Source organism: Mesocricetus auratus, unplaced genomic scaffold (genome assembly GCF_017639785.1).
Source record: "Mesocricetus auratus isolate SY011 unplaced genomic scaffold, BCM_Maur_2.0 Super-Scaffold_6731, whole genome shotgun sequence".
NCBI classification, from domain to species: Eukaryota; Metazoa; Chordata; class Mammalia; order Rodentia; family Cricetidae; genus Mesocricetus; species Mesocricetus auratus.
This window is the reverse complement of record NW_024429185.1, coordinates 8197043-8221824: the sequence shown is the minus strand read 5'-3', so window position 1 is coordinate 8221824 and position 24782 is coordinate 8197043. Positions and strand designations below refer to the sequence as shown.

The 24782-nt window shown below is 35.9% G+C and overlaps 1 protein-coding gene across 5 annotated transcripts in view; it reads left to right on the top strand.

The window, feature by feature from the left end:
* The window catches only part of Marchf1 (membrane associated ring-CH-type finger 1), a 789032-nt gene that overhangs the window by 30462 nt on the left and 733788 nt on the right, over positions 1–24782 (top strand). The window contains exon 1 of one of the 5 annotated variants that reach the window (XM_040742225.1): positions 24456–24578. The exons of the other annotated variants lie outside the window; for them this stretch is intronic. The gene's annotated coding sequence lies outside the window, so the exon portion shown is untranslated. Of the gene's footprint in view, positions 1–24455; positions 24579–24782 lie in introns of those variants that run through there. 5 annotated transcript variants of the gene reach the window in all.

Sequence of the window (24782 nt, the reverse complement as noted above, 5' to 3'; positions counted from 1 at the left end):
TGTCAGAAGCTTATCTCTCCCACATGTACTTGCTCCTAGAAAATTGCAGAAGCAATCACATTGTCTCTCTCATCCACAGAAAAGTGTTCATTTTTAAGAATTTGTGACTACTTAATTCCATCTTCTCTTCTCAAAATACACATTTAAAAGTCTAATTGGATTGAAGAAAGGCTAATTTTTAAATGCTACATGCAGACAAAATGAAAAGCATCAGTTGTGTTAAATGTCATGAAAACAATTACTTTGGAACCATTTTAATTATTCCAAAATAGGTATTTTTAATTTTGTTCCTTGAACAGCCTGACTTTTGTTTCCACTGTAACCCACTACTACTGAAGTAGTAACTCTTCGGTATGAAGAAATGAGTCAACAAATCTAATAAAGTAGTAACTCCTTGGTAACCACAAACCTCAGAAATGGCAGTTATCTCTAGTGCCATTTTTCCATTAAGCATCTCTAAAAGTCACTAGCATTTGGGGATTGTCTACAATGTATCAAGGAGCTAATCATGAACTTGAGGATGGTGAGGCAGGGAATAGGAATATGTTTCTGTTTTGTTTTCGCTTCCTTTTTTTTAAATTTTAGTTATAAACAAGTTCGTTTCACATGGCCATCCCAGTTCCCTCTCACCCACTCCTCACCACCCCTCCCCATCAGGCCCCCCAATCCCCTAGCAATCTATGCTCCGATCCCCAGGGAGGGTGAGGCCCTCCATGGTGGATCTCCAGAGTCTGTTATGTCATCCAGGGTAGGGTCTAGGCCCACCTTCAAGAGTCCAGGCTGAGAGAGCATTCCTCATTGTGGGATGGGCACTCAAAGTCTATTTGTACGCCAGGGATAAATACTACCCAATGCTCCATAGATTACCTAGGCCTCCTCAAATGAACTCCTGGAATCCAGTGACAGAAAGGGAGAGCTGATGGGAAAAGGAGTTAAGACTGGAGAGGTTTAACCCACTGAAACAGCTGACCTGAACAAGGGGGAAAGCTTGGACCCCAGACTGATGGCAGTGTGGAAAGCATTGGAGTGAGCCAGAGCCCCTGAATGTGGATGTCATATGTTTCTGTTTTAAGAAAAAAAGAACTGGCAGCATAGTGGACATACAGGGACTACATAATTGGGTCACTTTGCTAAATGGAGCAACTTCCTCACTATCACCTTGGTAAGTTAGGATAAAATAACAGCTGAGAAAAGTACAGGAAATAAATATCAAATCCAATGTGGCAGAGGGGGTCCCATAGGCCTCTTGGGTGAGTGTGAGGATTCAATATCACACCAAACCCTTTGCCTAACATACTTGCTTCTGACAAAGGAAAGAATGGGATTGAGTTTTCATTGTTTATCTCTGCAGGCATTTTCTCAGCTGTGAGTGTCACCAGAGGCAGCCAGGTAATGCAGGACTTGGAGCGACATATAGAAATAAAATCTGTCATCTCTAACAGCAGAAATTGATGTTTAAATCATAAAAGGATACCTGAAAAAGAGATTCTTCAGTGGACCAAGGTTTTTCCTCACAATTTAATTATTTAATTTACTTACTGACTGATATTATGCATCTGATTCAGCCCAGCATTATTGGAAAATCAACAAGATAAAGGTCTGTTTTGATCCCACGTATGAATGCCAGAATATAATCAAAGCAAAACAAAAAACTCTTTCTAGCTTGGAAATCTGAACACTGGTCTATGATCTCAACAGAAACAATTTTAAATTAAAGAAAGAACTTATTTTTATTTGCATTTATTTTTTTTAAAAAGGCATTTAAAGAGAAATAATCTGGATTAATCTAAGAAAGATGACAACCCAGCATCTACAGCTCTTTCTAAGGCTACCTTTGTTCATGTAACTGTCTGGTCAGGTGCTCCAGGGCAGGTACAATAAAGTCATCTTTCAAAGGGGATGGTTTTCTCCCCTTATCTGTGAAGGGAGAAGACTATTTTAAGGTACTTTGCTGTGTAAGGTATTTGTGTGTAAGATGTCAGCATTTGTTAGGGCCATTCCTTGCTACCATGGTACTTCAGGTACCAAGAATTAGAAGCTGAAGTCTTGGTCATCAGGGTCTGTTGGTCTTTCCATTGTTATTCAAAGAGTGGATATATATGAACAATGGAATTTAGTGTCAACATCCCATTCAAGAAATATTGATTTGTAGAGAGCTGTAAAACAGTAGTTAGTTTTTTTACTGTTGCAAATAGTCTATTAAATAACACCTTAATTCTTTACATTTGTACAAAATAGATTTTAGGGATACTATTTTTTTTTCTTTTCATTACTTGAATTCAACTCTCAAGAGACTAATTTTACGGATCCTGACATATCTGGGGCATTATCTGTTTAGATGCCCTAAGCTCATTTACTGAGAGTTAATGAGAACTAAGTCTCAGCTCAGATACTCAAGGGAGGATCAGTTCAAGGACTGAATACTTGCTATCTCAGCTCTTAGTCATAATGGCTTCGCCGTGACTGAGGCATTGGCCTGATAAAATGCATGCTGTTAAACACAATTTTATATAAGTATCTAATCTTATTCACTTATTCACTCATATCAAATGAATCAAGTGAATAATAGCTGCACAACACCTGTACAAGAATTTGACGCTGTAGCCATTGGTTATAGATAGACTTAGCAACCATCCTAATACTTGGCATATGGAAACCAATTAGTTTCCATAGTTCTTTGCCAAAGGGAAAACTTAATGAGTGCAAGGATGAATTTATTTTAGTTATTAAAAAGGACTCTAGAGATTCCCCCTACGGAGGGCCTTACCTTCCTTGGGGAATGGAGGGAATTCGGTGGGGGACTGGGAGGGCAGGGGGAGGGGAGGGAGTGGGCATGGAGGGGAGGGAGAGGGAGCTGGGACTGACATGGGAAGCAAGCTTGTTTCTAATTTAAATATATAATAAAAAAGTGAAAAAAGGATAATTTTTAAGTACAGGAAACAAAAGACTAATTTAATTTTCATTGTCTTAATTTATAGTATCTTGACAGGTCTGCTCAGAATAGATGAACTTCTTGCTACTTTTAGTTTATTTCTGTAAGTATATTATTGGGTAACAAGGGGTGACAGTTGGATCACAGGTTTCAAGTTCACACCTAATCCTAGCCCATTCAGTCTAGTTGTTTTTCTAGACTCTCAATCTTTCTCCTTTACTGCACCATATTTTACTCATATCCCAGTGATGAATGAGAGTGTTAGTGATGAAAAGAAATGTATAAATAACCAAATTTTGCAGTGAAAATAGGCTCTGACTTTTAATTTTCAAAGGTGATGAGCAGTCAAACACTTCCCCTAATGCAGTGCATTTGAGGGATTAGACCTTAAAATACTAGACCTTAAAAATCCCGTCTTTACTGAAGTAAAACTGACTCTTAAAAGCTGTACATATTTAAAATAAAAATCATCTTTTCCTGGATATGCATGAACACTGAGGGATTATCAGTCGCAGTTTGGTTGACTGCCACATCCATCTTCTCACATGGTTAGCATGTCCTTGTTCCATGTAATGTGTAGTAGCAATACTTAACATCCAGTCTCAGCAAATCTTATTTCAGTTCATCATTATTAACCATGTTGTGCATTGAGTCTCTAGAACTTATTTTACCTTAAAGTGGAAACTGAACTCGTTGATCAACTTTGTTTCCCTAAGTTTCCCACCCATGGTCACTATACCTCAGTGTTTGAGAACAGAATTAGATTAAAAGACATCTACACATAAGTGATATAAGTTGAACCTTTTTCTGTGTTTTGCTTGTTTACTGATCGTCTATGTTGTCATATGTTACAGGATTCTTCCTTTTTCTAAGGCTGAATGAATACAGTTTCATTGTGTGAGTATATGGCATAGTTTAAAAGTCTGATTGGGTGGCTCTTTGCCTTGGCCATTGTTACAGTGCTGAAAAACATGGGACTTGAGACTATCCCTATTTCCTTTACAAGTGTGCTACGTACTGGGAATGGTGGGTCATGTGATAGTTCTGTTTTTATTCTTTTCTTTTACTTTAATGTGGTATATCCTGACTGTGGTTTCTCCATCTTCTACTCCTTCTTTTCCCTTTTCACTTCTCCTCCCATACAGACCCCTACTTTTGTCTCTAATAAGAAAACATGCAGACATCTAAGGGATAATAATAAGATGAAATAAGGAAAAAATCAAATAAACAAAAACCCTAATTGTAGTAAGTCAAACAAGCAAGCATAAAGGAGAATAAGAAAAGGCATAAGAAACAAGCTAGACAAAGAGACCCACTCATTTGCAAACTCAGGAATCTGATAAAAATACTAAGGCAGAAACTGTAATACAGTGGGGTAAAAAATAAAAACAAAAAGAGAAAATTAAAACAAAAAATAAAAACTAGAAACAATGTATATATATGTATGCATGAAATTTCAAACAACAAATAAAAAATAAAAAGAATGGAAGATAAAATATTGGTGGACATGTAGATAAAAGGAAACACATGTTGCTGGTACAAACGTAAATTGGTTGTTAAAGGAGAAAATATGAGGATTCCTCAAATGAAGCAAACAAACAAAAAACCCAGAACCATATCATCTCATGAGATGCAGAAAAAATCTTTGACCAAAATTCAACACCCCTTCATGATAAAAGTCACGGGGACACTGTGGATACAAGGGACAGTAATCAACATAATAAAGACAGTTTACAGCAAGCCTATAGCCAATACCAACTTAAATGGAGAGAAAAATCAAAGCAATTCTACTAAAATCAGGAAAAAGGCAAGGTTGTCCTCTCTCTGCATATTTATTCAATACACTACTTGAAAACTGAGCTGGAGCAATAAGACAACTGAAGGAGATCTAGGGGATATGAACTGGAAAAGAAGTCAAAGTATCTTTACATGCAGATGATATGATAGTGGACATAAATGACCCTAAGACTTCCACCTGAGAAACCCCTACAGCTGATAAGTACTTTCAGCATAGTAGTTGGATACAAAATGACCACACAAAAGTCATTAGCCCTCCTATACACGGATGACAAATGGTCTGAGAAAGAAATCAGGGAAGCAAGATCCTTCACAATAGCCTCAAATAATATAAATGAAATAGAATATATTGGGATAACTATAAATAAGCAAGTGTATGACTTTTATAATAAAAATATTTAAGACATTAACCAGTGTGGTGGTTGTGTAAGCCTTTAATCCCAGCACTCAGGAGGCACAGTCAGGTAAGTCATGTGAGTTCGAGGCCAGCCTGGTCTACAAAGTGATTTTTAGGACAGGATCCAAAGCTACACAGAGAAACACTGTCTCAAAACAACAAACAGGAGGCCTCACCCTCTCTGAGGAATGGATGGGGAGATGGTAAGGGGAATGGGAGGACAGAAGGAAGAGGGAACTGGGTTGGTATGTAAAATAAGATTGCTTTTAATTTAAATAAAAAGTAATAAAAATCATTAAACATAGAAAACATACAAAACATTTAAGACATTGAAGAAAGATATTGAGGAAGGTATTAGAAAGTGTTTTGTGAACTGGTGTGTTTTAAGTCTGCTATCTTTGTGTACTTGATCACTACTGCACTATGATTGGATACATAAATACCACATTTGTATTCCCTGTCCTCTTGTGTTTTACATTTTGAGGAAATGAATCATATTCTTTTATTATTTCTAGCCCCTAGAAAATTATTACAATTTTTTTGGCATTTCCACATTTTTTGGGTTAGAGATACCTTTGATCTATTTTCCTTTAGCACGGCATTAGAGTGCTTTGGATTGGACAATGCATGACCTTTTGTCAATAACCTTTGTACTTATCATAATGGGTCAGTAACATCTTCCTTCAGTTTAGAGGGACTTTCTTTAGCATTTCTTATGTTAGTAAACTCTGACACACTGTTGGGAGAAGTCCTTATTCCATCTTCAGTTTAGAAAGATGAGGTCATTGGTTGTAGTGTGCAGTTTTTAAATTGATTTGAAGGGTTGAGCACACAATTTAGCAACCTCCTGGACTACAAGATTTTGGCTGAAAACTCACTGATAATCGCTTGAGGTGATTCATGATTCTCATGTTTGATTTCAAAACTTGTTATTTTTCTGTTTCAGACATTTTGATTGTGACATGTTTCATTTCAGATCTCTTTAGATTTAGCTTATTAGTTGTATGCTTCCCAATTTTGCTGCAGTTTCATTCTCCTCAATTTTGTTTCATGGAATTATTTCTTTGGAATATACTGTCTGTTCTCTTTGGTCTGTCTTCTCCTTTAGGTGAGTCAGTAAGGTTTATATTGCTATGGAGGATGGTATCCCTTCTGTCTCTTAAGCTATTTTCATTTCTTTTCGATAAAATTTTGCTGTAGAGACCTGCCTTCCGTACTACTAGTATTTGATCTACTGATATTTTTGTTAGGTATAGTATTAGGCTCTGTGGTTTTATGTTTGATAATAACTCAATAATTATCTTTCCCCGCATCCTTTGTTCTTGCATTGCTGTCTTGATCTTCTTAAACATCTTCATGAATACTGTTTGAATTCACTGTTGAGTAAATCAAATATCTCTTTGGTTATCTATGTGCTTTATGTATTCAGATGTTTGAAAATCTCCCAAGAATTTGGACTACCGTTTAGTTAAAGAAATTATCAGACTGTCAATCTTCTTAAAATAATATGTTGTTGTTAGGTTGTTAGTATTTTTGATGTTGTCAAATAAAATCCTGTAGTGTTTCTATCTTAATTTTCAATATTTTCTTTTCTCATTTTAATAACCACTTTTAAATACCTGTTATTGAATTCAGTTTCTTTTAATTATTCAATTCTGTTGTTGACATTATTATATATATATTGTATCATTTATTGTAACATTTTTCATCTTTTTTGATTTATTCCTTTTCATTATACCACCTATGCTGTTGATTATTTTTCTCATTTTATTGCTAGTTCTATCTGTGTCTTCTTGTGACTCGCTAAGGTTCTTTAAAGTAATTCTTTTGAACTCTGTATCAGGCAGTTCACAGGTGTTCATTTATTTGAAGCTGATTAATGGAGACTTACTGTGTTCCTTTGATAGCCAATATTTTGCTGTTAACTTTTTTATTCCTTTCAATCCTGTGTTGCTGCTTTTGCATTTGAAGTGTCATCTTCTAGAGTATTCGCTGGCAGGCTTTGGGGGAAACACCTTCCCTTAGAAGTCAAGCTAGGAATTTTGAAGCGCTAAGACTTTTCTATGGATGTACCTGCTTCCCTCATTTGTTCTTCCTGGGGAAGGGATTTCTTTGAGCTGTTGACATTGTCTTGAGTCTAAAAGTCCTGGACAGGTGCCAAGTGTCACCTCAAGTAACACCTCAAATGCTCAAGTCTGTGATCCTTCTCTCAAGAAGAATCAAGTGGACTGATTTTCTGCAAAGGCTTTTGCTTGATGTACAGGAAGAGAAAGAGATGACTTATATGGAGTACTGAAGTTGTCTGTGGGAATAGGTGGGGTCAGAATCTGCACTAAATTGATCCTCAGTGGTTGTGGTTCGACTTCCTAAAGGATTCTAAGAGGAGTTAGTGGGTCTACAGTCTTTGTTATTTGTTCTTACTCTTTCCTAACTGCTAACCCTTACCTGTCATCTACATCACTGTTGTGGGTGGGTAAGAGTGAGTTGTCTCTGGACAATATCCTGCATGGTTGGGAGAGCAGGAGCTCCCTTCCTGCCTTAACTCTGCCTCACTAAGTGATGTTATTTGGTAGAAGGATGATACAGGTAAAATAAAACATGTCTGACCATCCTTGTTAGCAAACTCTGTTCTCACATTTGCTGCTGCCCTTGAGACAGTAAGACACATCTTCACTGGACTCATGAGCTCCCACAAGGCTGTACTCATTCATGGTTAGTTGTCAAAACAAATGATTGTTTTGAGATCCTGCCATAAACTCCCTATTTTTCCATCTTATTGATGGCTGTCAATAGCTAGCTAACCACTACTGTGCTCTCAGTTCAAAGGAGTTAGTGAGACAGCTCAAAAGACACTTGCTGCCAAGGCTGCCAACCTGGGCTAAAGCAAAAGAAAGAGAACTGATTCTCATGCAAGTTGTCCCCTGACCTCTGCATGTGTGCTGTGGCAGGTGTATATGCATGAACACACATGAAATGTAACAAAATCGTAACACCCATTTACAGATTATATCTCCTTTCTCTTTTCCTTTTCCTCCTCCTTTATTTTCTGTTTCCCTTTTTCTTCTAAATATTGTTGGGAATTGGGATATTGTTTTAATTTCATTATGTTATTTAAGATGGATGGACAGAATTCTGCTGTTCATTAGAAATACAGTTAATAGATACATTTTACCAACTTGTAGGAGAGAGATTTTTGACTGGCCTGACTTGTTGTTTCTCCTTCATGTGGTGAGACAGATCCTGTAGGGAGTGATTTTACGTATTTGTAAGCGTTGACCACTCCCGTGTGGGTGTGTTCACAGGTACATAGAACATTTGGTGGTAAATAGAGCTAGGAGTAGGAGACTTTTTCTCTTCGGGTTTCAGTTTCGACCTGGAGAGTAGCTTGTGAACCTTTGGTTCTCAGGTTTCTTGGCTTCTCACATAAGTGATTTCTCTTTTAATCCCTAATTTTGTGTAGTTTAATAATTCTGTTTCAATATTCTTTGCCTTTAATCTCCTAAAGAACAGTAGAAAAAGGCTTACAGTCTGGTAGTAGCTTTGCTATCTATAACTTTTTCAAGATTGCCTGTCATGCTATACCAAGAATCAGAAGAAAGCATCCTTCACAATGACAGCCTTTGCAACTTTGTCATTAAAGTAAGCACCCCATCAATACAAATGTAAGCAATTCCTACCCTAAATGAGAGTGTTCTATTTCCTCTAAGATGTAATATTTTGAATATTAATATTGCTTTATTAGGAAAGAAATTAAAAGATGGTTATGTCATCTTAGATATATGCTATAAAATATGGAACAGAGAAACTGAATTGAAAGGGTGATTGGATCTCTGGGAATATTAAGGCTGATACATTGATTTACAGTAGATATCCCATATTCTATAAATAACCCTCAAAGCAGAATCCTATTTGGCTAATGTTTCCACCTTCCCTTTCTCATCTGTCACTCTAACTGAATACAGATTAGGTGACCACTGTTACTACCCCTCTGCTACTTGCTCAGATCTAGCCCACGTGGGATCACCTCACGCATACTGGAAATTCTCATAGAGCTGATTTGCATGTTTTATTTTCTCATCTGTGAAGGAGGCACCACTTTCCCTTTGGTGATCTGGTTAGAAGCTGGTCCTTCAGCATGCCACATCCCAAGTGTTTCAGTACAGTGAGGGATCTCACTAATGCTCTCTGAATGAGCGATTCTGCCTTCAGCAACTTGTTTCATGTAAAAAATGGAGGTTTCTCTTGAAAGCTCTATATATCTTTGCTACTACAGGCTTGATTAATGATTAGAAGAGGAATAGGCAATGTATATATGAATATTTGTAACTTTTCATTTGTAAATACAAAATTTAATACATTATATTTAATATTAGACCTATTACATAGAATATATATAAACACAATTGTGGAGGTCCAATAAATTGTTGTTTCTACTTTGATAATGGTAACTAGTGACTAACTTTCTTTTTCCCACCTTATATTTCCCACTTTCTTACATTATATTGGTAGAAAGCATAGATATTTTATATCACTCCCATACACATTTTACTATATATATCTAAAATCTGTATCTTCAGTATCACATCAGGGAAGAATCAGCAATGGCAAGACAAAGTTACTGATAAAACAACAAGCTGAAATTGTTTCCTTTCAAAGTCAAGTTTCAAAACCTCTCACCCATGGCTGCAGTGTTGCAGGGTTGCCATTCAAGTAGGCTATATGAAAAATGCCCAGTTAACCAGAGTGTGTGGAATGCATGACCTCATCATGCCAAGTTACCTCATAATGACAAGTTCTGTGAGCTGAAATCATTCCTCTCCCTTCTTATGATCAAGATCAGGTCTAGTGTAAGTTTCTAAATGCAGTAAAGATGCCTTGCCTTTCTTTATCTTGATCCCTTGAGCCTACTTCTTATAGGAATATAGAAGATATTCAGCCTCTTCCTGTGTGCTACCCTTCAACCATATCCTGTAGTTTAATCTTCACTCCCATCCTAATACATCCTTGTTAGAGTGTCATTTCCTGAGCTTAATTTGAGTAGAGAGCTATACTAACTTTGCCAAGACTGTGAATTAGAAACATTTGATTATATAAAGGGGGTCAGAATCAGGGCCAGCAGCTGAGTAACACATAAGCCCTGGATGTCATGATGATCACAGAGGTGTTTACTCAGGTATGTTCTGGGTCATTTTATATTTCTCTTTTGACAACCTCAATAGGGATAGAGTAAAAGTAAGGAGACCTGGAAGAGAAAGAATAACAGATAGGAAAAGAAAACAAAACAAAGACAAAAGTGCCTCAAGTGAGTAATGTTTTGTAGTTTGTTATGCCTTCAGTTGAATTTTGCAGTAGAATATGCACTTTCAGACATAATTGGTTTTAAAATGGTCTATGTGATTTTTTTAAAATCATCGATTCAGTATAGTTTTATTTGTTTGAAACAACCATGTATCTATAGGTAGCTTATCCTGTCCTTGACATGACCTGTGATTTGAATCATAAATACCCTAGCTCCATGGTAGAGTCTTTAAGAGATGGGAACTAATGGAAGTCTCTCTTTCACCTAGAGAACAGCCCTGAAGGAACTGTAGTGGCTGAGAGTCTACCTTGATTTCTCTTTTATCTACTGCTCCTACTGTGATTTTTCTTTGCCTGTAATCTCTACTGTGATGCAGATTTTTGCATGAGTTTAGAAGCAATAAGGCCAGAGAAACATGGTCTGGACCCTCCCAGACTGAGCACACCTTTTTAAAAAATGACTTGGTTATCTTAGCTTTGTGTCATAGTGAGATGAAGCTGACTAACACACTTTGTCTTTGCTCTCAGTGTTTGACTGTCTTTAGTATTTAACTGCTTAAGAAATAAAGATTGACAGTAAAGTAACAAAGATTTTTTGCCTCATAAGGAGAATATATTCTTCATCTATTTTTTAAGGTTACAAGTCAGTCACTTGTGTTTGAAACTAAATTGAAGAGCTGCATAATTACATTCAAATAATATTTTAAAGATTATTCTTTGTCATTTTCAAACAAAAACTAACCATTTGCAGTTTTAAAATTTTAGTATCTTTCAGCAGTTTTTCTCTTTTATTTTTTAGCTATGAGAATCTGAATCATTTGTTAAAATATATATCTGCTTTTAAACTTGTAACTTTCTCCCCAGGCATATTTAGAATCTCTTTAAAAAACTAAGACCCACAGCCATGCCTTTGCCACCCTTGGATCTGATGCCTAACTGCAGAGTATCAAGTGTTTTTGGATTGTGCACAGACAGCACACACTGGTCATGCATAGCATGCTTGGATATTTTCCCCATCTCAAGAATGTATGCATGTGGGTTTCTTAGGCATCGGAAAGTTGTTGTAGGTTGTCTGGGTTCCCAAAATTCTGATATTGAATTATAAAGCAAGTATAACTAAGGGGATTTCTCCCTTGATACCTTGCTTTTGCTTCTTCTTAGCCTGAATGATTTCAAAGGCAATTGAATGGCCTTTCTGTCCCAGGGGCCACCATCTCCAGATCATCCTGGAGATGAAAGATAGGGGAAACATGGCCATTCATCCTTCAGTGTCAAAGCTTTCAGGATTATGTCCCCATTGTCAGAGACACAGTCAGTGTTCTGTTGCCCATTCCATTGATTAACTGATTCTACCCCGTTCTTCTCCTCTGGTTCCTAACTTAGCTTCAACTCAAAGGAGTGCTTTCAATTTTCTTCATATCATCATGATCATCATGTTATTGTCTATAATGGCTTAGAGCCTTTGCTAAAACCTTTCCTGAACTTATCTTTGTAGCTCTGTCTGTAAGAGGGTTTTGTTGACTACCTTTCTGTCTCAGTTGTTTATCCGTTGCCGTGACAGCATTACAAGACCACTTATAAAAGAAGGTATTTAGTTTAGGGCTAATTCTTGCCCAGTGTCAGAGCCATGATCATCATGGCAGGGAGCATTAATTACAACACTGGCAAGGGTTTGAGCTTTAGACACTTCAGAACCTACCACAAGTGACACAACTCCTCCAACAGGGCAACAGCTTCTGATCCTTTCCAAATAGTTCCATCACAGGGAACAAGTATTCAAACATTCTCATTTGAACTACCACACATGTTTTTCTGGGCTTTGTACATTCTCCTTGTTAGCCAGGACTAGGACTAACTTGAGTTAAGGCTGTATATGTTACTATAATAATCTGTTTTAAGCACTAATATAATTCAGTGCTAATCTAGCTTCTAGTTGTCAATAAATGATAGCACAAAGTAGTAGCAATAGTTACCATTTAGTAATATTTATGTGTATTGGCATTTTTCTAAATCACACACACACACACACTCTCTCTCTCTCTGCCTCTCTCTGTCTCTCTCTGTCTCTGTCTCTCTCTCTTTCTCTCTCTCTCCACCTAATTAGCCTAGGAAATATGTACTAACTCTAGTTAACTGATGAGGCCCCTGAGGTTGAGTATGATTCATAAAAATCCTAGGGGTGCTGGAGAGATAGCTCAGCAGTTAATAGCACTTCGTACTCATGCAGAGGCCCAGTTTTTGTTTCCACCATCCACAACAACTGCCTATTTCCAGGGGATCTGATGTGTTCCAGCCTTCATAGGCACTGAATGCGCAAGGGCACATATAGATGAGTAGTCACACAGATGCAAATATAAAGAAAAAGGAAATAAAAATGTTTAAAAGAGAATACTGAGTGTAACAGCAAATATTCAGATGATCTGAGATTAGGCTACCAACACTTTGTAATTTGTTTCTAGAATGTCTGACCTTGAATATCTATGAGTAAATCAACTTCGTGCTTTCATTGAAAGTTTTACTGTCTCACTATGCTTGCAGTCATTGCCAAACCAGTCTGAGGAGACAAAGCCATAAGCTTAGCATGTTGAATTTGTCATGTTTAGTTTTAGTCCAGCACTGAAGGCAAACAAGATGCACGGCCATTTTGTTCTTGTCCTCCTCTCTATACCTGCCCACTCTCGAGCATTTCTCAGGGACTGTGGGTTTCCATTCATGTAGCCGCTGCTTATATCATATTCCTCTTACTCTTGGGTCAAAATTTTATCTAGCAATATTTAGTTTTGAAACAACGTATTTGGTCTACCCAGTTTTCTTTTATTAAAGTTAATTTTCCTTTGGAGTGGCATCTAGATAAGATGACTCAGGTGGTGAGTGTCTTAGCTAGGTTTTCTATTGCTATGATAAAACATCACAACCAGGAACAATTTGAGGAGGAGGATTTATTCCAGCTTACAATTCCAGGAATTCAGGGAAGAAGCTCAAGTTAGGGACTTGGAGGAAGGAACCCATGCAGAGGACACAGGGAGCCCTGCTTAAAGGATTGCTTTCTGTAGCTTGTTTTTGTACCATCCAGGACCACCTGCTGTGGGCTAGGTCCTCCCCAACAATCATCAGTTGCTGCAGTACCCCTCAGACTTGCATAGAGGTCGATTTTTATGAATGTGTTTTCTCAATTAGGAGTTCCTCCTCCCATACAATCCTAGGTTTGCACCAAATTGATTAAAACAAAACAGTAGAGTCATGTAGTTTTGCACCCCATTATCTTGCAGTTGTAATCACATTCCTGCTGTGCCGGCTTTGCGTTTAATCTTGTTTAGGGACTTGCTAATTCTATTGGAGAGAGTGGACTTTCTAAGGAAGGCAGGAATTTAAAAAAATAAAATAGGTGTTTTGTTTGGAAATAGCAAATGTAGTAGTCCACTTTAATTGCTACCTATTGAGACAATGTAGAATGAAAATTATTTTGCAATACTTACTATTAAGGATAATTTTATGTTATTATGAAAATGAAAATTGTGGCCTGGACACATTATTGTCACCGTCTCTATTCCACCCACATAAGGTGTATTTTTTAAACTTTTATTACATTTATTCATTGAAGCGTGTATGTGTGCACATGACACAACATGTGAGCAGGTCAGTGGACCTGGGAATCAGATTTCTCCTTTCATCATGAGGGGCTCAGACTCAGGTTGCTAAATTTGGTGGCAAACATCTTTACCCACTGAGCCATCTCACTTGCCTATTGAGATATGTAATTATTAGTGAAAAAAATCACTCTAAGTTGTCCTCTTCCTACAAGTTATAAATCAAAATTTATGCCATATTTTGATATATTATTTGATAACTTAAAACCATAATATATCTCTGTCATACTTTCGCATTGCTTATTTTTGCTATAAGATCTTTTGTTAACATGCAATGGTACATATTTTCTGGGTCAAGTAATACATTGGTTTGTAAATTACAAAGTTTTTAAAAGTAATATGCAATCAAGGTTTGCACCTGGAATGACGTATAGGTCCAATGAATACATTTTAAGTATATAACTGATATGTTACATACTTCATACAGAAATTACCCTTGAAAAACCACATTGAACTATAGCTTTACAAATGTTGGTGCATAAATATATGCATATGTACATATAATAACAGACATATGTATGCATATGCACAAATGTTCACAGATATATGTACTGTGCATATATCTTTTTTCACTGATCTGTCTTTTCCAATGCTAAATTTATCCTTAATTGTATAAAGCAAACATCTAACCTTCACCAATAATCCCTTTTTTCTTTTTATAAGGTTCCGATATGTTCAAGGGAATTTATTTTCCATGGAAATTTAATATCACTCTTCAAATTTTACTAATATTTTAAATAAGATTATTGAAATGTATAAATCTTATTGGAAAAAAATATTTTGATTATATGCATCATGTAAGAACATCAAATCTCCTTTCTGTGTAGCTTCTTTCAAGTCTTTCTTAGTTCATTATGTTTCTTTTTCATGTTAATGCATTTTAACTCTGTCCTTAAGCCTGTTTTTAAAGATTATATTTTTGTCATTCTGCCAAATACTTTCTCACTTCCTTTCCAAATTACTGAGAACTTAAATTAGAGAATGCATATTGATTTATTTGAATTCCTGTATGCCGAACTTATCAAATTACTATATTTCAACTAAATATTATTATTTTGAAATTTTCACAGTGATATTATTATTCTACCACATGAAGTTTTCCTTGTAATCTTAGTATTATGTCATTAGAAGTTTCATGTATTTTTTTTATTTACAGAGGTAACTTTATTTTTTTCTGTAATTATACTTAACTAGATATTTCATTTCAATGTTGGCAAATGTATGAATCATGAAGTTCCAAATTTTACTTGTAGCTGCTTCAATGTTTCAATATGTGGAATGACACTAGTCACTGATTTTTAAACGATCATATGGGTCAACAATATTCTATTTTGTCTGTGACTCACAATATTTTTAGAAAGAAATTAAATGTGTCAAATGTCTTTCATCATAATGTTATGATTATATGATTTTCTCCCTCTTTTTATTGGTAAAAATAATTATCTATTTCCAGAAATAAGATCACTCAGATGTATGCTTCTCCAATAATTTTTATTACTTTTCAAAATCCTTCTTGGGCCATTGGATATTAAACTTTAATATGGGAATAAATTAAATTTATCAGTGTTTTTTAAATTTGCAAGCCGGTTGTGGTAGCACACACCGGTAGGATTTGCTGAAGGAGCCAGAGGCAGGAGGATCACAAGTTCTAGACCAGCCTGGGTTACACATCAAATAATTTAAATTGTCCTTTTCTTGTTTGAAATTTGTTAGGCTTTGGAACAAAAACTCTGCTTGCTCTTAAAATTTGATTAATTTTCAATGTGCTTTTATCTTCTTGAATATTTTACATTACAGTGAAAATATCCATTATTTAAAGCTAAGGTCGAGAATAATTTTCTCAGAGTGTATTTAGTCTAGGTTCTTTTCTGGAAAATATATCTGTACTGGTGTATTCTTACCACAAGTCTGGTCCCATTCAGTCCCAAATGAACACACAGGACACTATATTAATTATGAAGCTGTTGATCAATTGCTATGGTTTCTTAATGGCTAGCTCTGACTTAATTACTAACCTATAATTACTAATATATGTTTTAGAAGGTCTTAACTTACTGAGAAGGCCAGATTTGTGCCCTCTACTCCTGGGATCACATGGTGACTCTCTACTCTTGACTACATTTCCCAGAATCCTCCTCGACTCCTAGTCCCACCTATCTTGCTTCCCTATTGGCTTTATTTGTCAACCAATAAGACAACATATACACAGAAGGTCTTCCCTCATCATAGAACTTTAATCATCTTTCCAAAATATTACAGTACTAATATATTCCTTATTCTCTAATTGTTAACTTAAAAAAGACTTTCTTCTTGGAATTTAACATTTCATTGCAGACTGTTTCTCATCTTTCTCATTTCAGATATATTGCCATAGTTTCAATGACAAACTTTTCTTTTGTAAGTGGTCATCTTTCATAATATTAACTATGTATAATTTTATTCCCCCTTCCTTCGGAGGAATTTATTTGCTTTGCTAAAATCTTCACAGAAGTTTCCATCTTTAAACTTATTTTTTTTCTTTCTAGCTTTATTTTCTGCTTTGATTTATGTTAATTTCATCTTCTAACAGTAACTTCTTTTTATATCAGTGATTTCCATCTGAGTCTTGTATTCATACACTGTCATCTTTTGTAATGAACAATGGACACATTTATGTTTACCTAAGTTGAGCTCTTACATCATACATTTTCAGGTGATGTTTTCATCTTTGCAGTTGGTACTCTGCATATGTGCATTTCCTGTGTGCAGAATCAACCAACCTTGGGTTAACAACACTTGAAGAATGTGTTTGTTTTGTGAATGTACAGTGTTCTCATCTCTAGTGCTTCTTGGTTATTGGTATTTGTTTATTTGACTTATCTCCCATTCTCAGTTACTGAATTAATTCATATGTATTGTTATATTTAAAAATCACCTGGTGGAGTTGTGTACACAATGTTGTCTCCCTTCCTTCCTTCCTTTCTTTCTTCGTTCCTTCCTTCCTTCCTTCCTTCCTTCCTTCCTCCCTCTTTGTCTTTCTTCCTTTTGTCCCCCTCCCTCTCTCCTTCCTTCTCTCCTTTATTTCTTTCCTTTTTTTAAGGCAAGGTTTCTCTGTGTAGCCCTGACTGTTCTGGAACTCACTCTGTAGAGTAGGCTGGCCTTGAACTCAGAGATATGCCTGCCTCTGACTTCTGAGTGTTGGGTTAAAGGTGTATGCCACCATCACCTTGCTGACATTTCTTATTATCCCCTAAAGGACACATTTATAACATATTAGACATTATACATATTTTAAATATGTTGTAAAGGATATAGAAAGATATACCTAGATTCCATAAAAACATTAAGCTATTCTATAGAAAGGAATTCAGTAAATGAGGTATGCCATAGAAGTAGTTCCTTGAAAATTTTGATTTTGTCTTTCATACAGGAGTTGTATAGTGTAGAATTTTAATTTGAAACTGGTTAAGATTATTTAACGTTATACAAATTTATTAGAATATGATCAGAGAATTTAGTATAAAAGATGTCAAAAAAATGTTCTGAGATGATGACTCAGTGGGTAAGAAGCTTGCTTCACAGGCACCAACTGAGCTCATATCCCCAGCACCTGTGTCAAAGGCTCCATGTGGTCACACTTGCCCTTATGATTCCATCACTATTAAGACCAAACTTAGGAAGAGAGATAGGACTTGTAGGCTGCCAGCCTAGTTCCGTGCTCACAAAGAGACCTTGTCTCAAGGGAATAAGAACAAGTATGCCAGAGCAGGGCATCCAGCATCTTCCTCTGAAGGATGCATGTACATAAATGAATTAGCTCCCACATACACACGTTATTCCACACCAGGAATAACTCTATACAGGTTTTTTCTTCTCCTCTTGCTCCTATCTATCTATCTATCTATCTATCTATCTATCTATCTATCTATTACCTTTAATTAATTGTATTTATTATTTTTACATACAAATTCCAGTTCCTCTCCCTCCCATCCTCCCAGTGCCTCCACCATCTCCTCATCTCAACTCCAATCCATTCCCCAGGGAGAGTGAGGCCTCCCATGGGGGATCATCAATGTCAGTCACATCACTTGGGGCAGGACTAAAACTGACACATGTTACTATGTATTCCTTCTACCCACAATTTTTAGTTTTGAGATCAGTATGCTAACAGCAGTTTGTATGAAGATGGCACAAAAAAGCGGTATACTTAAATCGTTAATTTCATCATGGCAGTATTGTGTGCTGCCCTCTGTAAGTGTACTCATTATATATGCTGGCTTCTACTTGAATTTATGCAATAGTAAATACTGCACAAGTCGATGATCATTATTTACTCTCTATTTTATCTTCCTGGTCTTTGGGTTTCTCTGTTCTAATTCATTTGGGGGTTCATGGTAAATATTCTCAGTTTCTTTGTATCCTCAAAGGTCTTCTTTAACACCTGATGATGACTGACAGCTTAGCAGGCTATCTGGATAGAATTTTTGCACTTTTATGGTCTCTAGATGTTTTTATACCTTCCCCATTGCAGGGGAGAAATCATTTGTGAATTAATGTTTTCCTTGCATACAATTCAGTTTTGTGTATGAAAAAGTGTCATATTTTCATACTATCCTTGGATTTAGGTATTTTATCACAGTGTTTCATGATTTTATGCCTTGCATCTTTATTTTTTATAAAAATCATTCTTCTATTTGAGATTTTTTATTTAAACACTAAAGTAGGTCTCAACAGGTTCCCAAATTCTCTTGAATTCACCACCAAATCACTAAATCACTGTATAAATCTTGACTTAAATAATTATTTTTTCATAAAATCCTTTCTTGTATTGGATTTACACACACACACATACACACACACACATGTATGTCATCTGATTTCCACTCTTCTGGTTCTTAGACACTAGTGTTGATTTATTTTGACTCATATCTCCTTCTGTTCTCGAATTCATTTAGATATATTGTTATTTTTTTTAAATGATCCCTATTGGAATAGTCTAAATGACAAGTATTTTACCTGTAACAAAACCATAGTGTTTACAAAACTTACCGCAAACACTCAAAGACTAGTCTCAGTTGTCTTTTCTTCCTGTTATTGTGATAAATATAGAATATCACATATAAAAGATCAATTATTTTGACTTACAAACCTTTAGGATATCTAAACTTTTGACATTGTTCTGTGATATATGTTCAAATGTGCTGGTCACATTCTTACCCTTCTCTGGATGCTTTGACCAATGTTTGGATTGCAATTTGGACACTTGTTTACAGGTAACGATCCATGGTTAGTTGGCTCCACTGCCTTTGGGCATATAGAAAGCAGCATATAGAAAGCAGTGGAGAGCCTGTGTCAGAGAAAAGATACTCACTTAATGGATTGGATGTCAAAGTAAAAAGGAAGAAAAGAGAAAAGGTGAGCTACAGAACTGTCTGAAAAGGGCCTACCTCAAGGACAACTCACTGGGCCCCACCTCTTCACAGTTCCACTATCTTCCAATTCTAAACTTTGGACCTGACCTTTAAGACATGGGCTTGTTGGGAGAATTCCAGACCTCAGTCTAGCACAAATTCACCATCTGTTATTGAGAATATCTTCTCCCAAGAACTCCAGCCAACATTTCACACTTTCTAGAATTTGGCTCAGAAAAGGTAGAGAAGAATAGGAAGGAAATAAACTACATTTGTGAGCTTTCTCTCCAGAACTCTCCCTAATATTATGAAAAATTGAATACTTGAGTATTTATATGCACATACAGACACACACCATATCCATACATGTCTCTATGTTTACCTTTGGGAATCTTTGATTATTAAGGCATTACCAGTGCTCAATGTCTATTTTTCTCCTATGGATCTGTATTCCTAGGGCTTTTTGATGTTGTAGTGATCTCCAAATTTCACTCTTTGTGTCCTGTTTGATTCTATGAATCTCCTATTTTCTGTGATGATCAAAGGCTATAGATTTGTTGAAAAGTAGGCACGTTAGGAAACCTACATTCATTGTTAGATGGCTCTCTGCAAGTTATGGGCAGCCTTGTCCCTTTCTTTTGAGTGCTATGGTTTTATCTCCTTTGGCATCTTCTCCTTCAAACAGCATCTGTTCCTTAGTCCTCTGACTGTGTGTTCTGAAATGCCTATCTTCTTGCAGGAAGTTTCAGATAGTAGTGTTTGGGAGTAGAGTCTGCCTCATATGGCAGAGGATGCTGAAGTCAATCCCTTCACGAGTAAATAATAGGTGATTCGAAAACATTTATAATACCCAGAGAAATTAAGTCAAATACTTTGCTTGATGAAAATAGTAACAATGTTTGATTCTTCATTGTTTTGCCTCCATCTAAAATAGCACCTTACACACAATAGATGCCAACACATATTTGTTGAATGGTAAACTGAATTTAGTGTTTCACAATTAGGCACAGGAATGTGTGGAAACTCTGATAGGCATTGTCCTTCACTGTATAAAGAACATGTTGTGTTTACATTGCTGCTTGTATTAAGAAATTGCCTTATACATATATTTTAGTCTAAAAATGCCTAGAGAAATGTAACAGAAAGTAATTTGACTTAAGAGGTTGGTACATTGCTTATCTGACATTTGACCTTTTCATTCTCAGTGAATGGTTTATAAATTTACACAAATTTTGCATATTTATTTGTCATTTTCATTCTAGGATATGAATGTGACCCAGGCAGGGCATCAAGCATATTCATAAAACTCATTACCTCATTCATATCTTTGTCTTCTTTTTCACAAGAAGGGATTTCATTGTTAGCTTAACACAATCAATCTGAATTAGCTAATTAATAATCTGAACTCAAAGGAAAATATAATTCTTTAAGACATAGGGCTAAGAATGTAGCTCAGTGGCAGAACAGTTATGCAACATTCTGGTACCTCTGGGTTTAAGCTCCAGCACCCACCCGCCCAAAAAAAAACCAAGAAGTGAAGGAATAAGACACGAGGTAGATCTTTATGAATATGACATTTTGTCGTTATTTCTTTATACAAGATACTTACAAGTGATATTTTAAACACCTATTTTTAACCACACGTAGATTTATTAAAATTTTACTACTAAAATTTATAGTGAAAAACACATCACCTTAAAGCTACACATGAATGACCATGACTGAAAAATGTGGACACAAGTTACCATGAATGGCACATTCCAATGAGGAAGTAATTAAATTACTTATGAAAGCCATAAGTTAGTGTGTTTATAAAATATATTAGTGGAAATACCAGGAATACAGGTTAATAAATAATAGGGATGCTAGCTGTAAGTTTCAGATTCCCTTGGGTGACATTCTTAGCTTTTAAGCTAGTAGAAGCTAGTTGTCTTCTAAGAATACTTTCTACAGGTTTTTACCTAATAGACAAAACAACAAAGATGCTGGATTCAGAGGTGGGCAATAAATAGGTATTAAGGGAAATAAATATTGTTCAAAATAATTTGGCTTTGCAGCATTCCAACTCTCAAAAATTATGAAATTGGATGCTGTCAGTATTCAGAATCATCTGCACAGGTATGGTTTAGATTAGTTTATTCATTATAAAATATTTTATTTTGTGTATGAATGTTTGTTTCCATGTGTCTGGTACTCATAAAGGTCATAAGGGGGTTACAGATTCCCTGGAACTGAATTTAAAGATGATTGTAAGCCTCCACAGGGAGCTGGGAACTGAATGTGGGTCCTATGTAAGAGCAACAAGTACTTTTAACCATTGAGCCGTCTTTCCAGTCTTCAACTCTGTATTCTATAGTGATAAACAGCTAATATAAATTGAGCATTAATAAGTCTCATGTTGAACTGATAGTTATCTAAGAATTTGTGGAGAAGAACACACATTTTCATGTATAAGCACAAATGATATAAGTGAAGGCCAAGCATGGAATTTCAATTTCTTGTAAAGAATGTGCTTTTGTGCAAAATGAAATCTAGGGCCAGTTACTTTTGGAACCAAGATCTATGGAGTCTTCCAATATAATACCACTGACACGCATCTCAAGTTGCTTCCAGGAATTCAATAATAGCCTCTATGAATGCAATCAATGAAAGTACTCATGAAGTACTTTAGATAGTCACCATTCAGATGTGTTTCTATAGATTACTAGTCTTGTTTTCCCACTCCCCCCAAACAGCTGGTTACTTCTGTGTATACCATGTTTTAAAAATACCTGACACTTTTTTGTGACATATTTTCTCTCTATATATACATTTTTATTGTTCTTTCGCATCTACCCTTGTGTCCTTCTACCCATTACCTGTCCTTGTTTCTTAATTGTTCCTGAATTCTGGTGTCATAAAGATTCTACAATAACTCTCTCATCAGGAGATTCAATTCTAGACTGAGAATAGCAAAACCACTTTGTGAGACATTGTTTCATACTTGTGAGCATTAGTTGCATGACTACAGTTAATGTTGTACCCTTTCTACAACCAAAATCTGCAATTGACAGATGCTGAAATAATGTTAACTCATTGCCTTACACTTGTTAACTCACTGAACTTAGACCCTAGCTCTGTGAGTGTTTATTTGTTATTATCTCCATTTTGTATAGATGATGATCTGGGATACAGAGATCTTAAATAGCTTCCCCAATTAATATTCATGACAAAACAACAAGGTAGGATTAAAATTTAGGCTTCCAAATCTGCATTTCTAGCCATTATACCATGTTGACTTTGAGAACCAAAGTATGGTGTGATTTTGTCTGTAATAACATGGGATCATGAATCCTTGGGTCTATTATGTAGATGAAGGTAATCTGTGGTTGTGCAGGTCTGGGTCTGGATATATTATTGACTGCTATGATTCTGAAGATTATTTATTATGCAGAGCATTAAGTGGCTAATTGATGCAGTATGACAAATATGCAAACTGGTGTCTCCCTCCATCATAATCTATGTAAAACCTTACACCATTGCTACACTTTTCTGACTTGGTTATAGTCAATAAAACCAAAACCTTATATTTTATTAGCTGGCTGTTTCTTCAAGAAGAGATAGCTGGTTGTCAACAGGTTTTCACAGTTCCTTCTTGAAGGAAAGTGCATACAGCTTGATTGTTGTTTTTGCTCTTGTTTCAAGTGACCAAGTTCCTATGTTCTTACCCATGAGATAAATCCATTTGTATATGACATTAAGGTGTCCTTTGTTAAAAATTTGTGTTTCTTCCCTTGTTACTGGGAATGACATGATAAAGGTTCCTCCAAGAATGTCTGCGAGAGGAAACCTTAATGAACTATCTAGTTTCCTAGAATCTTTCAATTGCAAGGAAAATATACATCTGCCTTTTCAAAACAGTCATTGATTTGGATTTTGTTGTATGACAGAGCAGAATATGACTGGCACCTTCTGTAAGCAGAAGTGAAGGGTTTTGCATAATTGAAAAGAAGATAATACAAAGTCATGTAAACCTGTTAGTGATAATTTTCACATTATACCATGTGAAATAGTCACTTGCTTATCTTTTAATAGAAATCTGTTCATTTTAGCTTTATTACTTTTTCAGAAAATAGTCTTCTGAACATTTATCTACTTAAAAGAAAGCAAAATGATTAAGGAATGATTCAGTGCCACTTAACACAGTTTTTAAAGGCAAATATGTAGTTTTTCATTGTTCTAGATATTGGCATCTTTTGCTTTTTAATTAGATTAATTGAATAACAAATTAACTTAGAGCCAGTGTCTCATGTATTCCAGGCTGGACTTAAACTCGTAGCTGAGGATGACCTTGACCTTTTGATCTTTCTCCTTCTACTTCCCCAGTACTAGGCTTCCACACTGAATATTATTCAGTGCTGGAGACTGACTCAAGGCTCATGCATGCATGTTAGGCAAATCAATCACCAAGCTAAATCCCTACCTCTTACCGTTGGAAAATAACATTTCTTGTCATTGCTGTTTTAATGGACAAGTATAGAATTGGATATTCAAGACACATTTTAGGCAAAATTTGTTCTTATTTTTAACTTTATTTTACTATTTAAGCAATATATTTTTATAACCATATTCATCTTTGTTTCTCAACATAATGAAAAAATTCAACCAACTGAGATTGGAATACTAGCTGATTAGCGAGAAAAAGTATTGCACTGCTCTAAAGAGTTGTTTGGGCTAAATACCTGTCTCCCATTCTACTACTTTCCACACTGCAATGATTGCTTTTGCATGACATGCTTTAAGATAGGTAGGGTAGTCAGTCCCCAAATCATTAGAACTTGCTTCTAGTGTTTACTCTGTCTAATCTGTTACACAACCTTGAGTGATAATAGCGACTATAATTTTTGAGCACTTGTATATTCCAGACACATGTCTTGATTGAAAGCATCCTATTTATAAATGTTTGTAGAGAGAGATCACGTACCCGCACTGCTGACCATGCTCTCATTGGTGTGTGGTCACAGGTACATGGGAGAAATCAGGGATAAAAGACGGACAGGTGTGGGCTCTTGCAATCTCTTGGATCCTGGCCAAGGTTCAGAGACCATAGAATGCTGACCCATTTCTCAGCTTCTCATGTAAGTTCTTTCTCTCTATCCTAATAAATATCCAACTACCTTTTCCCGGCATCATTAGTGTGACTTGTTTCCCTTAACAGATGTCATTTTCAAATTTCTATCTCAAGCTACATAACAATGATATTACTCACCTTTAAAACAAGTGTAAAGTTAAGACAGTCCTTTGGTTCATACTTTAGAAAGTCTGATTCATGAAGAATAAAT